This window comes from Cynoglossus semilaevis, chromosome 6 (assembly GCF_000523025.1).
Source record: "Cynoglossus semilaevis isolate Cse_v1.0 chromosome 6, Cse_v1.0, whole genome shotgun sequence".
Lineage (NCBI taxonomy): Eukaryota > Metazoa > Chordata > Actinopteri > Pleuronectiformes > Cynoglossidae > Cynoglossus > Cynoglossus semilaevis.
The window spans coordinates 9,172,903-9,197,275 of record NC_024312.1 but is presented as its reverse complement, the minus strand read 5'-3'; the positions used below and the strand labels follow the sequence as shown (position 1 = coordinate 9,197,275).

The window sequence follows — 24,373 nt, the reverse complement described above, 5'->3', positions numbered from 1 at the left end:
GAGTAAAGTACATGTGTAGTATTTGTTTGTTACAAACCACAAACCTCCCACGTGTGGTGTCCATAGATTTTCATGTTGTAACTTATTGCCTGTGTTACTTCACCCATCTGTTCAAACCTTTGTTTGTGTTGTTACCAAGAAACTACTTCACACTCAAGTGGCTCGTGTAAGTAAAAACACACACACTCAGAAAATGCTTAGAGTGCCGTATTTTCCGGAATAGCTGCACCCTGTTCAAATCGTCATCCGGGGTCTGTTTATTTATGGATTTGAAATTAAACTTAGAATATGGTATAATCCACAAGTCAGTCTCTCCATCTCTGTGGGAGGGACCTTCAGGCTGGCGTGCCTACTGTATCCTCCATGGTGGTCTCTGATGACCACCTTTAGGGGAGGCTGTGTGTTCTACAGCACCCCCCACCAGAACCTGGGGGGATGGCCCTCCTTACTACCCTGTTTATTGGGGTAGACTGATTTTAGTGGGGGTCGAGTCATGTTCCTCCACTGTAGTTCTAAGGTGGCACTAGGGCTCAGTGTGATGAACTACAACAACACTTGGGTCAGAAACCCCATTGAAGGTCAGCACACTCTCACCCTTTATTTTGGCATAAAAAGGCGGCATACATTTGCATTTTTGAATTTTTTTTACATCTCAAATTCAGACTTATATACGGCTTGATTTCCTCAAAATACAGTACTCCTGATCCATCCTCTCTCCTGTCTCACCTCTCACTGTGTCCATGTGTATATAAAGGGTTCACGAACAAACACTGATAATTGTGGTTTTGCGAGAGTGAAGATATATATAAAAAAAGGAGGGTTCACTCTGTGTCTCTGCTCAGGGATCTCAAGCAGTGGGTTGTCGCAGAAATGTGTTCACAGAGCATTTACTAAATTAAAGATTTATTTTTGAAAGTTGTTGTATTTGTATAAATTATGAAGATTTCTAGACATTTGGTCTCTTTTTTAATATAAAAATGAAACTGTGTATCAGAATACAACTTTTTTTGTTCCTCAGTGTTGCTTTTTCCACAATAAAATGATGGTGTTCTGCTTTACTTTGTCTCTTGAAGCTGTTTCTGCTGTAGATCTCACCGTTCCTTCCTCAATCCTTTTTCCTCAAAGGTCCTGCTCTAATGATCATTTAGGGTCAGAGGTCAGAAACATGACTACATGTACATGAACTTACTCTTGTACATTCATTAAACCAGACATAGGCTCAGTCCAAGGTCCAGATTGGTGTGGTGTGCGGTCCCTGGTCTGGATTTTGATTTTTCCTGGTATCGATCGCCATTCTGAATCACACAGTCCCTCCATACTTTGTAGAAAATTTAAAGCTAAGTCAGATTTCCTTCATATCCACATGGGATATCAGACTTAATGTGGTGGTCCTGCATGCTGTGGAACAGATTTTACAGGGCATTTAAAGCCCCTCTCCCCTTTACAAATTTGCTAATCGTGTCATAAACTGAACTGAAATGGATCTCCTCTGCTTTGATCTGGGAACAACAAAGAAGACATGTAAATATTACCATATGGAAAGGCCAGCGCTGTGTGCATACATGTGGCCGACCCCCACAATTCCAACCTGCACAGGAGAAAATGGTCCTTCTCCGAGAGAGAAGCCTTCTGCCTGATGCTGTTTCCCACGTCTACATGAAAGGTCTCCCCCTGTGACCGTAGCTCACCATGGGGCCCAGACTGTTCCTATCGGACTGTGATGTGTAGTTGCTGCGTGTCCACTTGGATTAGAGCTTTTCTCTAAAAAAGACAGGTGAACCTCACACTTCTTGAAAAGTAATAGTGGCTTAAACATTTCAAGACATTTTCTAGGATTTTTAACAGGATATCTGTTTAAATGTTTGACACGTTTGGATCAAAGGGGTGTGTATCTAGGTCACCTTAAAAAGTGCAATAAAGTGTTATAATTTAATCATCACATTGGTAATGTACATTTGATTTTTTTTTTTTTTTGTAGAACTGTTGGGTTGGGTTTTCCTGTGTTCATTAATTGATCACACTCACCTGTGTGCTGTGAGTCTCCATTAATCAGTCTCACTCAGCTCACCTGGTGCCCTACCCTCACTCTGTCTTTGTTGGCTCACTGTTGCTGCTGTTTTCACCACTGCTGCTGTTGTTGTCATTGTTGCTGCTGATGTGATTGTTGCTGCTGATGTGATTGTTGCTGCTGATGTGATTGTTGCTGCTGATGTGATTGTTGCTGTGTGCCGTCTTGTGTTCTGGCTTTAGAGGAATACTAGGCCTCTGTGTGTTCCCTGCGTTCAGTTTTCTGTTTGTTTGCCTGACTTTCCTAAGTTTGGTCCTCTTCGTAAACTTCTGCACCTGATGTGTCCTCAGTGCTGCATTTGGGTCTTGTCTGTTCCTTGTACGTAGCATGGTGGATTAAAGGAAGAACTGTTTTCTGGGGAGTGGGGGTTGGATGATTAACTATGACCATGACGTGTGAAAAAGTGTTCAGCGGTACATCATGTAGAGGAATGAAATCAGATTGAATTTTCTAGAATGTTTTCTGACAAATCTGGTTGGTGTTCACCTGGACAGTAGTGTGTGGTATGTACTGTTTAACAAGATCTAAGGGGCACTGAAGGTCTCGTGATCGCTGCACCTGCGTGATGCCGACGGCCTTTCCCTCTGAGCCGTTGTTATTACTTTCTAGAAGAAGCATTAGGCTGAAGGTCCTGCTGGAGACTCAAGCTGTGCTTCATCATTTTGGAGCGTTTGATGTCCAAAGAGGAAATTGTCTTTCGTTGGCATTCACTGTTTTATGTATTATGTACCATGGCAGCTTCGTTGTTTTTAAAAACCCAAGTGCTCTTTAAACCATGTCCAAGTTCAGTAGAGAAGACTTACAGGTAATATGAAGAAATAAAACCAAAACTAAACAATGACTGGGTTCTTTTGATTGCCCTTATAAGGAAATGGACCTGCAGTGATCTGCCAACAACTTCCTGTAGTTTCTTCTTTTTTGTGTTTTTTTGTTTTTTTTTTTCGTTTTGGCAGCAGATCATACACAGAGCTGTTCATTTTAATTCACACCAACAAATGTTTCGACCTACTGGTGCTGTACTGACTTTCCTATACTGCAGTGCCATCTTAGCTTAGTTAGTTTGAAATGTGTAAAATACTTTGGTATCAGTAATTGTTCACCTTTCATGAATGAATGTGTGTGTATGTGTGGTAGTTAAAGATAGGGTCGCTGGGGCCTGTGTGTATGACAGCATGAGCATTGATTAGTTCCAGAGTCGGCAGACGAGGTGTGAAGATCCAGCATTGCACTCCCAAAACATCAGGCTCTTCTTCAGACAGCTGCATTTCCATTCAGAACATCACATGGGCCGCGGCCCAGCGTGCCGACCCATGTGGGCTCAGAAGTCCTTTTGGCTGAAGTTATTACTGCCAGAACAGCAGTGTCATGCTACAGACAGAAGTCAGGAAGAATTACTGATGTGACCCACGTAGACGTGGTTCCAGCTGATTTATGACGACCTTAGCCGGCGTCTGCAGCTGGTGCAGCAGCAGTACAGGTGAACAGATTGCATATCTAATTATACAACATGGATTCAATACTGGACATGTGGGCAATTTGTCAAGTTGCAGAAATGTACAGAGGTTATTTCTGAAACTTTGATGGTCCTGCTGTGGAATGTTCCAGAAATAAGAGCATTTGAACAGATATAGTTTGGCTGAAGTCACTTGTCTAATACAGATGTGCTGCAGGTCTGTAGGACAGAGGGCCACAGGACAGAATTGAGATCAAAATGAATTTCTCCAGCAACTTATCACAGAACGTGTGTTTACAGGACACAATGGTACTGTTAATTCCATAACAAAAAAACAGTACTAGTGCATTGACAGAAAAAACAAATTGTGTTAATAATAATAATTTGACACCGCTTGGGAGGAGTCGAAAAGTCTAGTGTTTTTTGTTTCGTGTGTGCGTGCAACAATGATTGGTCACGAGCAGAGAATCGTCCTGTAGGACGAAACTGTCACATGGCCAACAGTTAAAACAGTTACATGAGATACAAGCTCATATGAAAACCATAGATAAAAACAAAAAGCACATTTCATAAGAAACTGATACTCATATTCACTCGTATATAAACTAAAGCATACGTGTCAACCTAAAGGCCCAGAGGCCGAATGCGGCCGCCAATCCATGTTCCATCTTTGTGGCCCCCGGGAGCTTAAAAGATTATCTTTAAATAAAGAAAGTAAATGGATGTGACTGGATTTTCTTTGAATGAAGTAAATTAATAAATATTAAATATAAATGTTTCATTGTGTTGTACTGCTACCAAATGACCTATGGACTGGTACTGTTCCGTGGACCAGGAGTTGGGCACCTCTGATTTATAGTCTTCCAGTTACAACCGGCCCTTCAAGGGTGTGGCCCTGGGTAAAAATGAGTTTGACACCTGTGAACTAAAGTTACCAGAGCAAACATTTCGCCTTTCGTTTCTTCTGAGCTTCAACTGAGAGAACGTCTTCACAGCAAGTTTCTCTCAGTGCATCATTCAGTCTCAGTGAGTTAGATTTGATGTAACGGCTGATTTTTGTGTTGTGACAGAGAGACTCATAAGCGATAACAGTCGTGAACGTGCAGAGAAGTCATTACTCATTAAGGACAGTCACAGTCACAGTGTTCACTGACAGTCCAACAGCACAGGACTGTTTTAACTGCCTTAGCCACATCGTTTTAACTGTTAACCACCTGCTTCATGTGTTTACGTCTATTTAAAAACCACTGGTGACCATCTGCATGTTATTTGTTGTTATGTGCTGTGTTTTGACTATATTCTGCTGTGCTGCTGTGGCAGGAAGTTTTCTCTCAGGGAGTCTTCCTGCCAAGCCAAGCTATAATGTCATCTCTATTAGCCATGTGAAATAAATGATTGTGACACAACTGGAGTTTGACCCACTTGTTATCAGGCTGATCTCTCAACACTTAATGAGAAAAGACAAAGATAGTAATGTGGCCTAGACTGAAGAAAAACAGGTTGAGAGCATGAAGAAATGCAAGCAAATAAATAAGTGTGGGTCGAAAAGTTTTTAGTCGAGTGTCAGATTTGAATAACTTTAACATTTTAAGATACATCTGCCGGTATTCTCAAGCAGCTCTGACTGTTTTCATCATTATATCATCATCATTATATTTGATGGAGTTCTCCATCGAGGTGACACCACCTCTCTGAGCCCAGAGTGATGGGGCTAACTTACTGGACTGGAAATTTAAAAAGTAACATTTGGAAACCACTGAATTCAGTCTTTGTCATCTGGTGCTAAAGACGTCAGCCCAGAATGTCACCTTAAATCTCTAATGAAACAATGCTTGTAGAAGTTTTAAGGAGCATGGGTTAGGAAACTTGAACAATAACAGATACATTTATATTGTTACCATTAAATAAAATGTACAAACGGCCACCAACATGTTTTATCTACTGGAATGAACCTGTTCTAATCTATTGTGTTTTTTATAAATAGGAGTATGCTGTATTTATTGTTAACGTTTCCTTACCTGTCACCACTTGGCCTTGGGGGAGAGACCCACATGTCTGAACACTTGGCTTTTTTGCACAAATTGGCAATAAAAATCTTGACGCTTGTAAAATAATAAATGCTTCTACATGCTGGCTATGATCATCATCAAGTAGCATTTAGTATCTAGTACTCCACAGCCACCTCACTTAGTGCATAGTTACTTGAAGTACAACCTGCACACCTGATCTTTTGGTTAAGGCGAACAGTGACATTATGTTGTTTTGCCTTTAGCAAGCAAGCTTATTAAAGGGGTCAAATGCAAAGAAGCTGAGGAGCCTTAGAGAATGTTAACTTTTTTTATCTGAACTTGAACTTTATGAGCACTGTATTTCAAAAGCTCAAACATTTCAGCCCACACTGTATTTGGGTAATATTTAAACTGTCAAAAGATAGAGTGTTAACAGAGTTTCCATTTTTGCACAGGCACAACCCCAGTCATGACCCCAATTTAAGAGGAATTCATGACAGAACTGCTTAAAGTTGCTTGAATTTTCCATTTGAGTGGCACATTGTCTCCATGACGATATTAACCGTACTTATTTCTTACTCCTCAATTACTTGCAAAACCTGTGCATCACTTATTTTTGTAAAAAGTCCAATGGTGAATATGAACACCTTAAAATAGAAAGGCAAAAATATAAAACACTGTTTTGTTTAGTATTTTCCTGAAGGACCCAAATAATTTTTACTTTCCTTAGTTGAACAAGAAATTAAAGAAAAACTATGTTAAAATATATTCAGGACTTTGCCTGGACCTGTGCTATTCAAACCTTGTTGGAGCAGATGGTTAGAGTTGAGTTTTATTTCTCACCCTGTGTCCGATCATTAAAACCATAAAGTACTAAATATTACTACATGACAGGAATCAGCAGAGAGTACTACAACACAGGGGTAGAATTAGAAATAGCCATTTAATGTAACAACAAACTAGTTTTGATCATTAAGGGTTTCGATCTCATATTAACTAATTCGGGTGCAAAGCCATAAAAGGGACTACACTATGCTAATCACATAGCATCACATAGATTGTGTTAGTTTAGCAATAGTGCAAAGTTCACACGTCTTTGATCCCTCCTGTTCAAAATGCGTTTTTAGTGTGCAGCGAATCTTTAATTAAAAGTGAGTTTGAACAAAAGTGTATTTGCTGAGCTTTAACCACTACAGGATCCAATATTGTATTAACTAATATGGGAGTGGATTCAGAATTGAGTGTATAAACAGCCCCAGGAAGTGCACACCAGATACACACATATATAATAATATAAATATAATTATAAAACAAAAACTACCCACCCACTCCATTTTCAGTCTGCCAGGCGACATGGGAGATTCTGACAATAGGATAATCTTTGCAATCTTCTTCCTTCTTCCACTTTCTCCATCCACCTCATTATAGTAACATTCCTGGCATGTGGAGCCATTTATATCATTGCAAATCCATACACTTATCACATTTACGTACCTAAGTCATCCTGAAGGGAATGTAAAATATCCAGTTAACTCTGTTGGTGACCTGTCCACTCATGTAAAACTGGGATACTTCAGGCGTTTAAAGTTTAATTTTCAAGCTCCTGTGAACACAAAACAAATAGTTTTGACCAACCGGATCACTGACCTTAAATTTTTCGTACAATATTTTTTTTATTCTTTATAAGGATTACTGTTACTATTTAAAATAGTCCCTACTATTTACTCCAAGTGGCATCAATCAGCTTGCTTTTTGCTGGACCCCCTTTAAGCAGTGTTTTCCAGATTGGTATTTATCCTTAGCACAGTGGGAAGGCCTGATTAAGTTCCTTGGAGACCCATTAGAGCTGGCAACCTGTCCCATTCCACCACTGCCACCATCCATCATGCAAATTTAGGGCAGGAACACCACACTCGTGCCTGCAACAGTGGGCTTTATTATACCCTCATGTCAGAAACGGTAAAAAAAACTCTGCTGCTAACAACTCTAGACGATTCCTTAAAAATAATGATAATTTTTTTTAAAAACCTCTAATAATAACAGAAATCAGACACCGAAAGGTGAGCGAGGACGGAACAACAGGCCTCCTATCAAGAGACTTTGGTTGCCAGGTTTGACAACTTCCGCAGCCTGCCCCATATCTCTTCTTCCTGCAGTAGCTGACCCTGGTAGCGGGATCTTGGACAGATGGCGAGCTGCTGTGTGTTATTCTACACCCAACTCTGGAGAAGGGGGTAATTTGCAAAGAGGCTTCAAGACGCTAAGCACCAGGGGTCCCAGCCTGCAGGCACTCAGACAGGTCTGATTTAAATTCCAATGGAAAGTCTCTTAAAGCTGTGGTTTGGACTTGGACCAGTGAGCCTGACTGGGTTAGAAATATCCCACAGGCTGTTTATTCTAACACAAACAGCATGTGCTCCTTATTATGCGTGATTTTGAATAAGAAAATGCAAAGAATGGAGCAGATAGTAATTACTGCTTTGGAATTCAAAAGGTTATCAGCTGAGCAAATGTTATTTTGCTTCTTTTATAATCCCACATTTGTACTGCAGGGAGTTTACATCCAGCCACCGGGCCTGTATAAAAGACTCCTGATAAGGCCTCTGGGCATTGGTGTAAGGTAGGAACATTTACAAACATAAACATTTCTGCTGACAGAGCAGGGTCTGAGTTTATTGGGGTGAGAAAGTGTTTATTTTGCTGTTAAAGGAATTACCAGACCACGTTTCGTCTTACTGATTGCCAAGTTGTGTCTGTGTTTTTCATCACAGCAGATTAAATGCAGCCTCACATGCTGGTGCAGTCTCTCTATTCTGATCTGCACACGGGAATTTGTCTTCCGTCAAAAAAAAAAAAGACTTCTTAGGCCGAGGTCTCTCTAATCTGTGTCCGATTCTGTGTTTTTTCAAATGATGCTGATAGCTTAATTGCAGGCCTGATTGTAAATGATGCCTTTGATTGTGTCTAATGTTGCCATACTCGGCCGTGTGAGTAGTTCGGGGCCATAATCATGCTGAGAAATCCTACAAAGAGCACGCAGCGCTGTCTCTGTTGTGTATCAAACCGCACAGAGGAAAAGAGTCGGAGCAAAACCAAAATGCTGACTGAGGCGTTATTTTTCAAACGTAGGATTAATGAGGCCCAGACTCTTTAACAGGTACAGGAAAGTTGCCGTCATATTTCAATATCTTCCTTTAATACGGTGTACAAGCTGTTTTGTTGTATACAGTTCAGTAAGTTTTTAATTTCAGTACATTTCTCAGAGAACTGACATCACCAAAAAAAGTACATTTGGTAAAATATAAATACTTTTACATCAAAAAGTTTAGCATAAAACTTGAACGTGTACATACTGCACTTTTAGAGACAGAACAAAAGTTTTGTTTTCTATATACTCTATACAAATTCCCGGGCATCCTCTTCCCACCCCTCAACATGTGATTTAGCCAAACAAAATAGAACTCTGCAACAACTTGTACTCGTTATCTCTGTGAACAATGTCTGGAGTTTGAGTCCTCTGAGTATTCAGAGTTTTGGAGCTTCAATCTAAAAACATGCATTTGGAAATAAAGGGTTAATAAGGTTACTCCGTGACTCTGAATCACCACAATGTTCCGGTCTTTAATCCAGTGTCATCAGGGATTATCTGCAGCTCCCCCTGCAGCCACCAACAGGATAGGGCGGTGAAAGATGAATGAAGGCATCTGTTCTAGAATAACCGTTGGCCGTAGTATGTTATGGGACACCAAGGAAATTTACATTAGTCTGTCCCCACCTGTAGTAGGGTAAACACAGCAGACCCACTCTCATCCATTACACCAGTCACCATTAGAAGTGGTTACAAGATGTTTATATTTTTGATAATTTGGAGATTAATGGATGCCCATGCCTCTGTGGTTAGCTACTCACTTTTGCAGCGGTTAGCAGAGTTGTCAGTTTGTTATCTTTTTCTATCTATGTATCCATCTATCTATTAAGGCAATGCACTGATTCTATTTTAATTCCATGTGACCTGCATGGTGTCCAGCTGGACAACTGTGACCAGTGAGACGCAAGAAGCTCAATGTTCTCCTGTAATTAAATGTTCACCACAATTTCCTGGACTTTCTTAGACATCATAAATCACTATTAGCTCGGGCCGCTAAAGCACTTGTCCTAATACAACATCAACAGTAAATGACCCTTTAAATGAACATCTGTGGGCCACATTTGGCAGGCAACGCCATTAGCTTCGAATGCAGGAGACCACATGTGGAAGGTGTCGGTGATCCACGAGTGACCACAAGAAAGGTTGCCGTGGAAATGTCAGTTTTCAATCGCCTTTTATGATATGCCATAGTTTGGGTTTTAAAAGTCATACTGTAAAAACTCCGCTTCAGTTGTCAGTGGGAATTCAGTGTGGTATCTTTAATAGATAAATTAAATTGCTTACATTTCTTTAAATGTGTCTTCTGTGCTCTATTTCAAGGGAGGTTTATGCAAATAATCAAATGTATCACAATTAATACTATGGTGTAAAATACTTTGGTGAATATAAAAGATGAAGCAGCGTCTGATGTTTAGAGCATCACTGCTGTCTCTGCTGCACAATGTTTTTAGTGTGTATGATCGTTATTCAACAGAAAAGGTTTGAATACTGTTAAGAAAACACCTGAAAACAATGTGTGATTCTGTAAACAGACGTTAACGTTCAACATCAAGTTCTTCTTTGAGCTCAGTCCATTGTTTGGCAGATAATTTACAAGCAGTGAGAAAGGAATGTGTTAAAAAAAAGGATGGCAGGATAAAACATGGAGTTTTTTTAGGTTATCATTTGTCAACACGTTCAGGTCTGCTGTTGTTTCTTAGCTGTGGTTTATAGCATCAGTCATTCTCAGTCTGCCTGCCCTCAATCAACTCCACTGGCTCTCTGTGTGTGCCAGAGGCTAACACGGGACAAATCGAGACAGTCAAAGAAAGATCGTTCAAGAAATGTGGGAACCAAGCCTTAGAAAAAAAAACAAATGTAGCCAAGAAGTGTTGCTGTGGTCAAGTAAAGGTGTCCACGTCTGTCTCCGTGTGGGACGCAGCCAAACTGAAATACTGCTGGGTCACAGCCTATACCCAGGCCAGGATGATTAGAGATCTTCACGGTGAACAGTCTTCATCTCTGTCATCACATGATGTTATAGTTATAGTTATAATAATGTTGTAAAACAAATATGAAAATAACATCAGTTAATTGTTTTGAGTCTGGTCTGTCTCTCACTGAGTCATTAGTTTCTTCACACTCACCTGTTTCCTAGTGATTTCTTTCACGTTGTGTTCCCTGTAGTCAGTACTCAGTTCAGTTTTGCCTGTTCTGTGAATTTGGACTGCAATTAAACTGCACCTAATTCCTATCTAGGTGCACATACCACGATGAATGTGTGCTGTCAATCACATGATCCTGTGCTGTTTCTCTGTGCTCCTTGCATATTCCTGAACTCAAAGACATCTGTATGTTGTTAGAACCGTGCTCTCTCTGGATGGCAACGCTCCTAGTTTCTCAAAGAGTGAGAAAACCCCATGAACCAAGTCTCTCTTAGTTTTCAACTTTGACAGACAGTCACAGGTTTATTTGGAGAAGAGCGTTTGGGAAATCAATGCAGTTTTTGTCGTAGAAGGATCTCAGTGGACACCAGTCTCCATTTGTTAGGAACACAAAAGAGTGGAAATTATTTTTACCAGAGCGGAGCACTCATCTGTCATAACATCATATGATGTAGAACTTTGTCTTTTAGTACTGTGGTATTTGCCAGGGTACAGCACTCTCTGGGTGTTGTAGTAAAGTGACCTACATTGGTGGACAGCCGGTGTTTATTAGTAGATAAACCAAACTGAGAGCTGACAGTGCAGCCAAGACATGAGCACCTGGATATAGTTCTCGCTTTGTATGAGTACGGTAATAAATAATATTTATTTATATTTTTAATTAAAAGATCAATTATAAAACCAAAAGTTTTTTGTTTGGTGGTTACAGTATATGTACACATTTTGAAAAAAAATTGGTAGCTTTTGCTACTTTTGCTAAATTATGTTTTTTGTTTTTCTTTTACTGTGTTTATGTTTTCATTTAATCTAAAAGGTTTTTGTTCATTAAACAGGTCTACATTTTTATTTTATAACACATCCATATATACATATACACATATTTTTTTATAACACATCCATATATACATATACATATATTTTCTAATTTTTCATTTATTACATTTTACTTCGAACTCAAACTGTTCCACTTCACTCCTGTGTAGTGATTTAACACACGTGCTGTGCATCAGCGTCATCAGCCTCACCTGTGTCCTGTGATGACCTGCTCATCAGTCTCACTGCTGTCACCTGGTGACCTGGGTATAAATACCTCTCTCCTTCACTCAGTCTTTGTCAGCTCCTTGTTCTGTGTTCATCCTTAGTGTTCTGGGTAGTTCTTCACTACATTTGTTCTTACGTTTTCCTACTGTCTGGTCCTGTTATGCATTGAGTTTATGGTTATTTTGAGTTTTTAAATAAACCTCCTGCACCTGAAGAGTGCTGCATTTGGGTCCTGCCTGTTCCTCCCATGCCTGGATGTAACATTGAAAATATTACTGAAAACTTTGACTCCATCTAGAAAATGTTATTTTGTAAGAGAACAAAACAACACCTGTTGCATTACTTATTCAGGTGTGATACTTGGCAAATAATATTATAGTTGACATTAACTTTAAGGACAAATACTCTTCTATGGTGATACTTCTGAGTTTTAAATATTAAAAAAAACATTCAGCATGTCCTTTTACTTGGACACAGCAGCTATGATTACCATTAAAATGAATGGTCATAGAAATGAAGGTTCTCTGCCTTTGAGATGGATCACTTTTACTTCCTAAAAAGAACACCTTAAACCATTAAAATTAATGTCATTGGTCTGTTTTCATGTGAGACTCACTACACATTTCTGGCTGTGAAGTGTTCAGCACTTCTGCCATGATAATAAACCACTACATTTCTCTTTATTTTAGTGCCACGCTCACTAATGCAGTGAAGGAGATGGAGAGTAAAATTAGCCGAAATATTCCATCACCTCTTTTAGAAATCATACTTTACAGTTTGGCTACTTTTCTAGAGTCACAAAATAAGTCATTGGGTTTTTACCCAGGTCTTTATAGTACTCATCACTGTAGTTTTCAGTAGCTACAGTGACGCACGGTCCCAGTGAAACTACTTTACTCTACTTTAAAAAAACACATTTTCATTCAGCAGCAACTTAATAACATAATAATTTCTATGGACAAACAAAATATACATTTTGGAAATGCAGACTTGGAGTCAAGAATGTTTATGTTTATCTTATGCAGATGCTCTCTCATGCTAGGTACCAGCTAGCACTAGATTAACCTTGGCCTGCCTGAGATTTTGCCCCTAAGAATGGACATTCTTACAAACCAACCAACATAAAGCCTCGCCAGCCCTTCCTGGTTCTTTTCTTGGATGCCTGTTGCTGCCCACTCAACAGGTTTCTTTCTTGCCATAATGAGGCTGCTGTCACTTTTGTTCTGCTTTGGTTAAATTAGCACTAGCTTTACAATCCTTAACTAGTGACACATTCAACCTCTTCACACAGTCTTTTCCCCATTCAGTGTCACAGTGTCCTCAGCCAAAGAATGCTGGAAGAGTTCCCCCACAATAGTAGAGACACCAGTTGAGGAGCAGCTCTTCAAACACAAGTTTGGTCTCTCCAAACGGCTTTACTTGGAGAGAAACAATGGACCTTGAAGTGTCCCTGCAGGAGGGACACTGTAGCCGAGTTAGGCGGCCGAGTGTGGGAAGAAAAGTGTAATAACGTTCACCTGAAAGCCCCCACTCTGGTCCAACACTATGGGTTTGTCATTCACAGGCGTCAGAGCATTCACAGAAAGACGCCTCTGGGCATCGAGCGCTAATGACTTGTTACGAGCTGCGTATGTGTTGAGCTTTTCTCCTGGCTGAGGAGCCTGGTACCAGCAGCTATTTTTCAGAGTAAAAAGAACTCACAATTAATGATGCAATTATGCTAATAGCGTAGCCAGACTGTTTGTTCTCTTCACCCTCCCACTGAGTATCAATCCTGTTAAAGAACGACGAAGTGAAAGAGTCTCAGCTCAAAAACTGAATGTACATTTACCAATGAGTCAGGGCTTCCCAGGAAATGTCATGTGGTGTGCAGCTAACAGCAGTTGGACGTAGAATAACTGGTGCAGTGTTTGCTGCCGTACAGCTTTATGTTTACTCAGCCAGACTGGATTGATCTGGATTAGAGAGTTTTTATAGTATTGACCTTGTAATGATTTATTCTGACATAAAGTAATGTTTTTATTTAGTGTTTCATCATTTCTTCTTCAGTATGATCACATTACTTCAGCTGTCTTGTCCTCTTGGACACAGTCAGTAACAGGACTGAAAAACGCTGGCTGCTGGCTCGACTTTGGCACAGATAAATAGAATAAAATCAAATCTTCACTGTCAGAGTTTGTACTCGTTACAGCAACATTACATGTCCCAGCTTCTTAGAACAAATATGAAATTAGAATATATTTTTATATTCTCCAATCTTTGTCTGGTATTATCCCCAGCTCTTCACTTCTGGTATCATTGAAAAGCCCTTTTGGAAATGTCAAGGTCTCTGCGTTTGAACTCATCAAAGTTTTTTGCTGTAATGTTTAGTTAGCCTTCACAGAGCCAACAGCCTCAGCAGATTATTCCAACTAACGCTCAACTTCTGTATCTGCCTAACAAGCAGAGGAGGAAGGAACATTTAGACCGCTGTCCACTAAGTGTGTGGGCTTCTGCAGCTGGTACACTTTTAGTGGTCTGCACCCACCACTGCTGACCAAAAAAAAAATCAAATCTATTGAAAAAATACAACAAAAAAAAAATGAATAAAACATTTCTTTTCAATAAGCGTTTTTTTTCTCACACATGACTTTCATGGTGTTCTTGAAGAAAACTCTGTGTGTACGTTGTATATAGAAGGAAAAAAATGCACAATTGAGAACTAAGGCAAATATTGAGTGTTTTGGTTTTTTTTTTTACAAAACCAAGAAATAAGACGATATTGTTTGAAAGGGTTCAGTTCCTACGGTCCAGAATAATAAGATGAAACTGGTGTAATAACTGGAAATAACAAGACCAGAGCAGCCAGACTCACATGGGCGTGACATTATCCCTTTTTATTAAATGTTTTTTGCTGTCCAAAAAAATCAAAATTGATCTGTTAAGCCCAGTTTAGGAACACATGAGATCCTGGACTTTTATCGGAGTTCAATGGTGACATCATAGTCTAGGACATTGTTTCCCAAAGTTTTTTTTGGGGTCGTCTCACATCATGTTTCCCAGGAGTTTACGAATAACGTCTATGGACTTGAGTCGCAAAAGGTCTGTGACTTTTACAATATGGTTCCCCAGAAAAAAAGTTTGGGAAACACTGGTCTAGGACACAGAAACATCAGAAGAGTCGGACCTATGCCTGTCAGCCATAACGAAAGTAAGCGAATGTAGCACAATCCAATGTCTGACATACTGTACAACCGGTGTATGTAAACAAAGCTGTCCTCCTCATTTAGCACTGCTTGAAATCGCCATACCTTGTACTAACAGAGAAGGACTTTCTTAGTATATTTATGGGAGATGGCAGATTTGAGCCATTATCCACATTTAAAACTAGCACTGTAGCAACCGCTACATATTTATTTTATTTTCTTTTTTTTAGATATTTCCCGTTCTGAGGTTGTTCTTGATTATGTGTTTCTGTTTTCGCACGGAATTTTGTTTTATACGTGTGACATGTTGATCCTGGAAAAGTCATTACATCCAGAAGGAGCGTTATGAGCGAGATATTCAATCACTGGTTTGGAGTGGTTTGTATAAATAAGAGTTGTTGGTAATGACTTACATTTCTTATTTCCATATAAACATAGTGGGTGAAATATTATTTCTTCCTATAAAACCACAGCGGTGGATGTTGGTGGAGCCTCATCATCAGGACTGTCCATCAAACAGTAGCAACAAAGGACTTATTCAACCTCCAAACAAAAAGAATTGACTTCACTCTCATTCCTTTGCCTTTCGCTGGCTCAAGTGCACGTCAGACACTTCTATAGTAGAGCTTATCCACTTGTTGACCATATTTGTCACAGCACAACTCGGCCTGTGCACAAACTGTTCTTTCAAACCGTAGAATAAAATACTTTTCATGAACTTTTCTTGCTCTTCTTTGAAGTCTAACATTACCACAGGAAACAGGTGGCTTTATTACTTTAACTCCGTTCCTGCGTCTTCTCTTCATAATACCACCTCAACACATTTAACCACTTAATTTACAACCTCCACGTCCAGGTCTACGCGGTAGTTCCGATGGAAAGACTAACAAGAAGCAGCCAAAGTCTTTGCCCAGAACTTTGTTTCAATTGTGGTCTACGGTTTGACAGATGAAACACTGGTTCATCCCCAGTTGATTTCCTCTTGGGTTCTGGCACTTGTTCTGCCGCTGAATGAGCTGCTGTGTAAGCAGGTCTGCAGACCCATGCTGGGCTGCTCATATTTGGAGTATTTGAGTATGTGCTCCCCGTGATGCCTGCGTTACTCGGATATGTGTGTAATGACAGCGACAGTTAAGATTGTCTTCATAGTTTAAAATATATGTTGAAAAATGTGCACAATCAGCAAAGACTCTCTGAGACGTCATCCTGAGATGAATACAATATACTAATAATCATTTCTATATGTCTGATAATGACTACACAGTATATCACTGCCACTATTATTCAATAATGACGTAATGATAATAATAAGTGTGTTATATTTTGTTAACCTTAAAAAATAGTTCCTTTTAGTCGACTCATCAGATTTCAATTTAGTCGAGGAGAATATTGTTTTATATTTTGCGGTCGAAACCTATACTAAAATGAAAACAGTCCAGTAGGGAGTACTGGACCGTAGTACCAGAAACCTTAGAGCACTGGTTCAAAACCTCTTTCTGCAGCGCCCCCTTATTGATCCAACTATTTTCAGGCCCCTCACCACATGGAGCAACAGGTGAAGCCATCAGCAGGATTGAAGCTCTGCCTCAACAGCTTCAATGATGACGTGGGTTCACTGTGTGTCGCTGGTCGTCTCCTCAAATCCTGTCCCATCACACAATGACAATGATATGTTTGTCATGTGACCCATAAAAATAAAAGCCTGTCAACCTGTGCATTGTATTCTGAGCCACTAATTCCCCTAATTGAATAAAGATGAAGAGCAACCACAGCGGTGAGAAAGGGCAGCGTAGTGTCTGCTGTGTGATTTAATGACCCTAGTGATTTATGGCAGACGATAACTCCCTGCTTAGGACTGTGTGGGTGGCATGTCAAAGGACGGCTCGCAAAAAACGGCCTTTCCACCGTTCTCCCCTTGGTTTCTCAGGGCAAATACCCACGCTGCACCTCAGCATCATAAATTTAACGCTGACACGTGAAACGGAAAATCCACGCCGTTTGTGGAATACGTAAGTAGGCAGAGGGGAAAAAAAGCAGGAGAGTTGTGTTGGTCTTTTTCTGCTGAATGCAGCTTTTCCTTTGACAAACAAAGGGCGAGCAGAAGCTTCTAGAACGGTTACAGTTTGTCCGGGGTGATGGTGAATCTGTTGGAGAAATGATTTTTGACACTTCTGAAACCAGTCAGGCAGTCAGTCACCCGTTCATTTGTTACCTCAGAAAGCTGTGCCCAGTAGAAAAAAAAAGAGCACGTTGCTTCCTCAGACTTACCTACAGGGGGGGCTGTAACTTACTGTACAGTTTTCCAATTTTTTTCACCACAGAAAAATATACATATGGTTTCTGAGAATACTTCGACCACTTTTGACTTGAGGACACAGAACTCACACACGTTCCTCCTCCGTCTCGTCCTTTAACGTATTAAAATGAGAGGCCGACGACCTTCACAGACACAGTGTGATTACATGGCGTGTTAACACTCCCAAAGACGAAGCCGTGTCCCGGGCCGTGGATGTGAAAGCCTTCTACAGCAGCAGCAGTCTGACGCAGATGTTAGGAGAATCTGAACCATCTGTCACAGAGCTGTTTGTGCACAGTCACACTGATCCATCCACCGTCAAGTCACGCGTGAACAAAGGTCAATGTGAACACGCAGAGTACACACAGGTGCAGGTATTTCTCTGTCATCTGTTCAGTGTTTTTCTGCTACAAAGTGAAAAGATCTAGTTTAAAAATACTGATTTAAAACAGTCGAATATCACTTCATCCAGACCAGTGTGTTGTTTTATATCATTTATGTCATTTTGTTTTTCTCTCTAAAAGAAAGTATGCTTCTTTTCTTTAAGGTCAACAACAATAAATAAAAAAATACTGAACCTTAAAAGACTGGCACTAGAATAACAGTAAGCTGGTGTTGATAGATGGGATGATCTATCATGTGGAACAGATCTACAAAGCCGGATTCCTTCTTGTTTATTGCTCATCTGTGTGATGACGAAGGAAGAGCGCAGACAAGTCAGAGAATCTTCACGTTCGCACAGATTTCACTGGAACTCATTTGATGTCTCTTCAAGCATCTTAAGGTCCGACTGACGCAGAGGCTCTGAATCTCATCCACACAGTTGTTTCATCACAATGGCAGTTTGTCCTGCAGCTGGAGAATCCCACTGCAAAAGTTCACCACATTTGATTTCTTTTCTTTCTTTTTTTCGCATATTGACGTAAAATGAAGAGCAGAAGGCCAGTTCACGGCTGAGGAGACAGGGAGACAGAGACGGTAAGATCACGGAGGAGTTTTCTGACTTTAATGAAGTCTGAACTTCACATACAGTAAGACACAAATTTAAAATCTGTCTTTGAGTTTATACTACACATCCTGAGGTATTTTTGACAGAAGAAATGCAGTTTAAAAGTTGCAGTAGTCTTGGTTGACCACTCTGCCTGTTATTTTTATTTACAATGAAGTCGGCTTTTTTTTTTCAGCAAGAGTTACTTAATATGATTTGTTTAAATGTCACACTTTCTCAGGCATTGTGTTAAAATATAAGGTGTATTACACCGAGGGTTTTTGAAGAAAGGAAACGACTCACAGGAAGTCTTTTATATTTATTACCCCGGGAAAAAGGGCAAATTCCTTTGCCACCACTGCAGCCTTCATCTCATCTGGCTGCAACAATCATAAATTATTTAAAACAGTTTCTTTTCTTCCAGTGACACGTGTAAGGCAGAAGGAAACATCAAAAACTTGACCCCAATTATAGAGGCTTTCCAAAATCATCAGGCTTCCATTAAGGCAGGATTAACAGTGCGCTGCACTTACGTTTCAAAGGGAAACATATTTTTCTCTGCTAATGTTACCTGTGTTGAATTTGCAGTAAATATTTTGAGCAGAGCTGTTTTTTCTCAATCAGTGGGACACAGATCCACAGTAGTACGAGCAAGTTAATGGGGTTGGTGTATACAGTATGTTAAGGATAAAATGGCCTTTAAAGTTAAGGTATTCAAATGCTGTGTGTGTGTGATATTTGTGATGAGTTTAATTTAACAAATGCAGAAAAAAAAATGTCAACATTAAAAGTCAAACAAAAAGAGAAAATCAAGGAGGGTTTCTGTGGTAAAGTTGAGGAACTCCAGTGTTCTTAACTTTTCTATGAGGTAAATGTTTAAGAATATTATTTTATTTATTAAGCATTTTATTGTGATTTTATGTTATTTCTTTTATATTTTTGTGTGTCTTTTATTATATTATTTGACAAGTTTTTTTTTCAGCCAGAGAGAACAAAAGTCTCTCAACCAGTCATTTAAAATGGAACCTCAACGGCCATCTTGTTTCATTGTAACAGTTGAATAAAGGCAGACTATACTAAATGCAACAACTTCTTAGTCACTGCTCTCAAGTACTGTAATACTTCCTTGTGTACCTATAACCACGTGTATTAAGAGAAGAAACGAATGAATGAAAGAATATACAGGACGTGCAGACATTGACTTGCGGTCCATAGCCACAAAAAAAAAAAAAGATTTCTTGCTGACAAATAAAAATAAAAGGACATGGGAAAAATGATGACCTGGGTGAAGGTGGAGGAGATGACTCTCCACTTAAACCATAAATTAGAAAAACAAGAAAAAACTCCCCAGACGGAAGGTTTTAGCTGTCTGTGTTAGCACATATTACACGACCCCTGAAACCTCCTTTAAAAACATCGTAGTGTTCCAGACAAATAACCAGATTTCCTGCTTTCCCTCTCACTGCTTTATGACCGTGTGTCAGAGCTGCCATCATTCAACATCCAAAAAATGCACAACCATCGCTCTTCAGCTGAAATAAAAAGAAAACTCCCTAAAGATAAAGATGAAGATGGATTCCTTTAATATCTGCAGCATAACACAATCAGGGCGCCCAGTTCACCTCGCCCTTATTGTCCAGTCAAAGCTGATTATGGCTGGCTGGTAAGTGAGGCTACTAAAGGGAACGGGAAGCAGCGCTACGTTCTCAGGGGACGCTGGGAAAATGAATCTGTGGTGTGGAGTGAGTGGACAGCCAGAAATGAGCTCCACACACACACCTACAGTCAGAGTGTCAACCACCAAACACACACATAGACAGATGTACACATATCATTCGGTTGAGCTGCACATGAAGGAGTGACAGTTATGCTAATGGAACAATGGTTTTTGACAATGATCTAGATTTTTTAAAAGTAAACTTTTCTGTAGTTAATTAATCAAAATCACTGTGTCAAAGGCTTAGACAAAATAATATTGTTGTACCACCTTTTCATATCTCCACTCGCAGGTTATTGTGAAGGGCTCAGTGTGCACACTGTCTGTCTGCTAATTATCCTTAATTAATGAGGTGCAGTACCAGTTCATTACACAGTAAAATTAATGATGCTTAAAAAAACATTTGACACAGTACATAGTGATGGGAAAGCCATTAGTTAACACAACAAATGTGGAAAATATGGCATTAGAAGGTTCTAGACGATCATAAGGTTTCTACTGAAGGCATGTTTTTGTCTGGAGCTCTTCACTGAAAACCACAAACTTCGTGTCTTCATCCGGGGGTTCCCCAAGGTCAACTCCTGGGGGACCGTGAGTGAAGGGGAAAACTCACTGTAATCCATCCAACAGCTGAGATATTTTAGTCTGGATCAAATTTCACATCGTTGAACCTACTGACACTGCCTTCCCTGATTGTTGCATTTTTCCAGAACAGTTGGGTTAAACGTGGCAATGTGTGTTAAATTTGACACACAAAAATAAGACATTTGTTGAAAAGGAACAAATTCCCATCCTTTTTTTTTCTGAAAGCAAATTTTATATCTGTAGATATAGATGTGGTAGATCGAATATAAGTTTAGAATGAAAAAATGTCAAAAGACGAACTTTTTTAATCAGATTAATCACAAAGTAGCTGTGATTTAATCATGATGAATAATCATTGCCGATTAATCACAAAGTAGCTGTGAATTAAGTTTACATTACATTCACATTAAACTAAGTTTAATGTGAATTAAACTCGAATAGTTAAAAGAATAGGTACGCTGACTGTGTCAGGTTAAATTAGCATCAGTTAGCAATTAGCATAAACATTAGATAATGATTATTATCCTTAATGTTATAAATGTTTAAGCAAGTTTTAAGATCATTTGTTCATCTTTGAACTAACATCTTGAAATATGAAATCCCAACAGTCATCAGTCGAGGGCAGTATACTGTTCACCAGTCCATTCATTCACATTCAAAGCTATGGTCAATGTAGCTTACCAATGTATTTTACCAATGGACAACTTTATAGTACATTTGACCTTATTTCCAATCCTCATGTTTTTAAATCAAAAATGTCACAAATAAACATCCAATAGTAATCGCAACCAATTAGGAACCACTCAGATTCCAAAGCACAATTCATAACAACTCTTAAAACACCACAAAAATACACATCTGTACCCAGTACTTCACTTCATTTTTAACCATCAAAAGTAACATTCCACGTCAGCGCTGTGGTTAGAAACGTCCAGACAGGAGAACGTCAGGATGGCTACAATAATCCAAGGATGACTGACAGGACAAAGAGACACAGATTAAAACCTTCTCAAACCCAACGTCTTCATGGCCACAAGAATCCAAATGAACAGTGTGAAACCTGCTCAACCATATGTTGCTTCATTTAGCTGCCTGTCATGGAGTTTACATAGTGCCAATTTTCAAGTTTAGAAAATAATAAACGTCTTTGTTTAACCAGGGCTAATCACACAGCCAGAAGGAGTTGTCAAAAGTTTGTAATTTTCAACTCAAACTGCTTGCATCACTGGTCTTTCAAAATTTACATTTTTGTGGGTTCTGGGGGGAAAAAAGAAAAACAAAATTAGCAATTATCGGCTCCGTACTGAATTGTAGATTGTATTTTCATTAATGACTCCAGAAGACCACATCTAACCAGGTCTCCTGAGACACTGCGTTGTGAGTGAAGCTCACATTCTTCACCAGGAAAAACAATAAAGAATATGTCGTCACTATCTATAAAGGACGTAGGAGGAAGCAGCAACAGCAGGTCTATAATCATGGGATAAATCACGGCGACAAAACTTGAATTCTTACGCTTCTGCGGACTGTGGTGAACCAAACTTACCAAAGGACACATAAGCCAACCACCTTTCCCAGGCAATTTGTGTACCACACAGAGATTGACTTAATTATTTCCCATAAACAGGGACCAGAGAGAACAATGTGTGTTATTGTGCTCACCCACTGCTTCTCCTGCTGTGCACCTATGCATTCAGGTTTTTTAGACAATGTGATTTCCTCCTGTGTCTCTTTACCACGGCTGTCAACTTGGCTCTGGCTCGTGGTCTCTGACAGGCATTGACTTACCAACTCTACTTGGCACAGCCCTCCGGTCATGCATCCCTTTCCCCAAAGAGAGCCCGGCTCGGTGTGCAGCCTGGGAATAGAGGTTTAAAGGTTGGAGCAGGGACAAAAGTCCGGCAGCAGAGACTGAGCAAAGACGGGTCGCATTTGAAGGGATATTTCCTTTCAGTGCTTCCGCTTTTCGCATTTTCTCCTCATTATCAGGATGTCTGGTGCCAGACCTTCAGCTTGATCAGACAGAGGTGAGAGATGAGATACGAAACGCAGACAAAAACTGCGAGTGACTGCTGATCATAAAGGGGAAAATGCCAGCTCCTGTTCTGGGGCCTGCTTCTGATTAAGGCTCTCTGTGGTTCCTTTGACAGTAGGGGTTAAAGAAAGAACACAACTCCCCTTCATTTAAAAAAGAAAAGAAAACAAAGGAGTTATTTATTCATCTGTTTTTCCAAATCTGCCCAGATGAATCCCAGATTCTTAATATCCAGCAGCTTATTCCTCCTGATATCACTATTTCACCCCTGCTCCCCGGCTGCCCTTTTTATTTACCACCAACCTCCGTGCATCAACTCTCACACTCCCACTGACTTGACGGGAGACAGAGACTCATCTTCTGTTTAATTTACAGCACACACTGTAGCCTTACATCCTCCAGCCGGCAACTGCACTCCTGCACCAGGCCGCAGCCTCTGCCTGTGGCCTGTGATGTGTTGTGCAGCCGCGGCCGGCACTTTCATTCTCTGCCAAGAGAAAGAATAGTCGGTGAAGAAAATTGTGCTAAAGGCGAAGGATTTCTGCACAGCTGCTGAGAAAGTGAGTGTTTTTTGCTGCCACGGGGATCGACAGCACAGTGGGACACACGGAGACAGACATGCACGTACATTGCTGAGGAAACCGCAGATCTCTCTCTCTCTCTGTCTGTCTCTCTCTCTCCCTCTCTCTCTCTCTTCCCTCAGGTTTCAGCTTTCTCCACTGCACGAGGCTAACTGAAAATATTTGCCATGAGAAACTGGGAGTTTTCAAGTCTGACTTTTAAACTTTCACTTTATGGCATCAATACATCATTGTCTGCTGATGTGATGTATTTTCAAATGTTCTTGAATAACCTGTGGTGTGAGTGAAGGGCAGGAAAATGTATTAATACTTAAACCAGTGCTGTGCAAAATTCTGAGGCGGGTGCATAGATTAACGTCATACCATCTTTTTACAAATCTATTCTTTTAACGTGTTCAGGGGAGATTTAACAACATTAACATGGAGTTTTTTTTTAGGAAGTCATCAAATGACCGTGCAGTTTCCAGGGACACGGTTTAAAACCTCACTTGAATTAATACTCTAAATCAGTTATTTAACTACCCCTAAGATCCAAGATAGCTGGGAAATGTGTAGGGTGTTTTACAGTTTACATTTGTTTAGTGAATGCACAATATATTTATGACTCCAAAGTTCAATTTCCTCAAGTCAGTGTCATATTTTCCTTCTCTGCAGAAACACAAATAAAACCACGGCGTTCAGATGAGTATGTTGCAGCAGCTTCAGCAAAAGTGTTTTGAAATGGTAATATTTTCACAAAAACAAGATGACAGGGTGGGGCAGGGTGAGAGGAGTGGAGGGAGGGCTGGAGAGTGCACTCATTATGTTGCCTTGACCTCTAAGGTCAGGGACAGGAAGGAAGCTGTTGGACACAGATCCCAGCTGGGGAGGATCGTTTTGTTTTCAAATCCACGTCAGTGTTGTCAACAACAATGACAGTATATCTCTATATCTAAGAAAATGTCATTTCAAGGTGTAAACATATATGGAAACGCTCAGAAAGAATTCTGTTACAGTAGAAAGAAAATAGCTGCAAACATCAGCTCCACTCCACTGTCACTGCATTGAAGTAGAGTTCATATCTACAATCACAGTAGGTTTTGGGCCAGTTCCATCTCTAGTACCTCAAATCAGAACCCCTGGT

General features: G+C 40.0%; 1 protein-coding gene across 1 annotated transcript in view; it reads left to right on the top strand.

Moving 5' to 3' along the window:
• tmtc2b (transmembrane O-mannosyltransferase targeting cadherins 2b) overlaps positions 1-10,372 on the top strand; it is an 83,050-nt gene extending 72,678 nt beyond the window's left edge. The window contains exons 14-15 of the mRNA XM_025056059.1: positions 3,739-3,742; positions 10,360-10,372. The gene's annotated coding sequence lies outside the window, so the exon portion shown is untranslated. The remainder of the gene's footprint in view (positions 1-3,738; positions 3,743-10,359) is intronic.
• Positions 10,373-24,373: the final 14,001 nt, after the last annotated feature.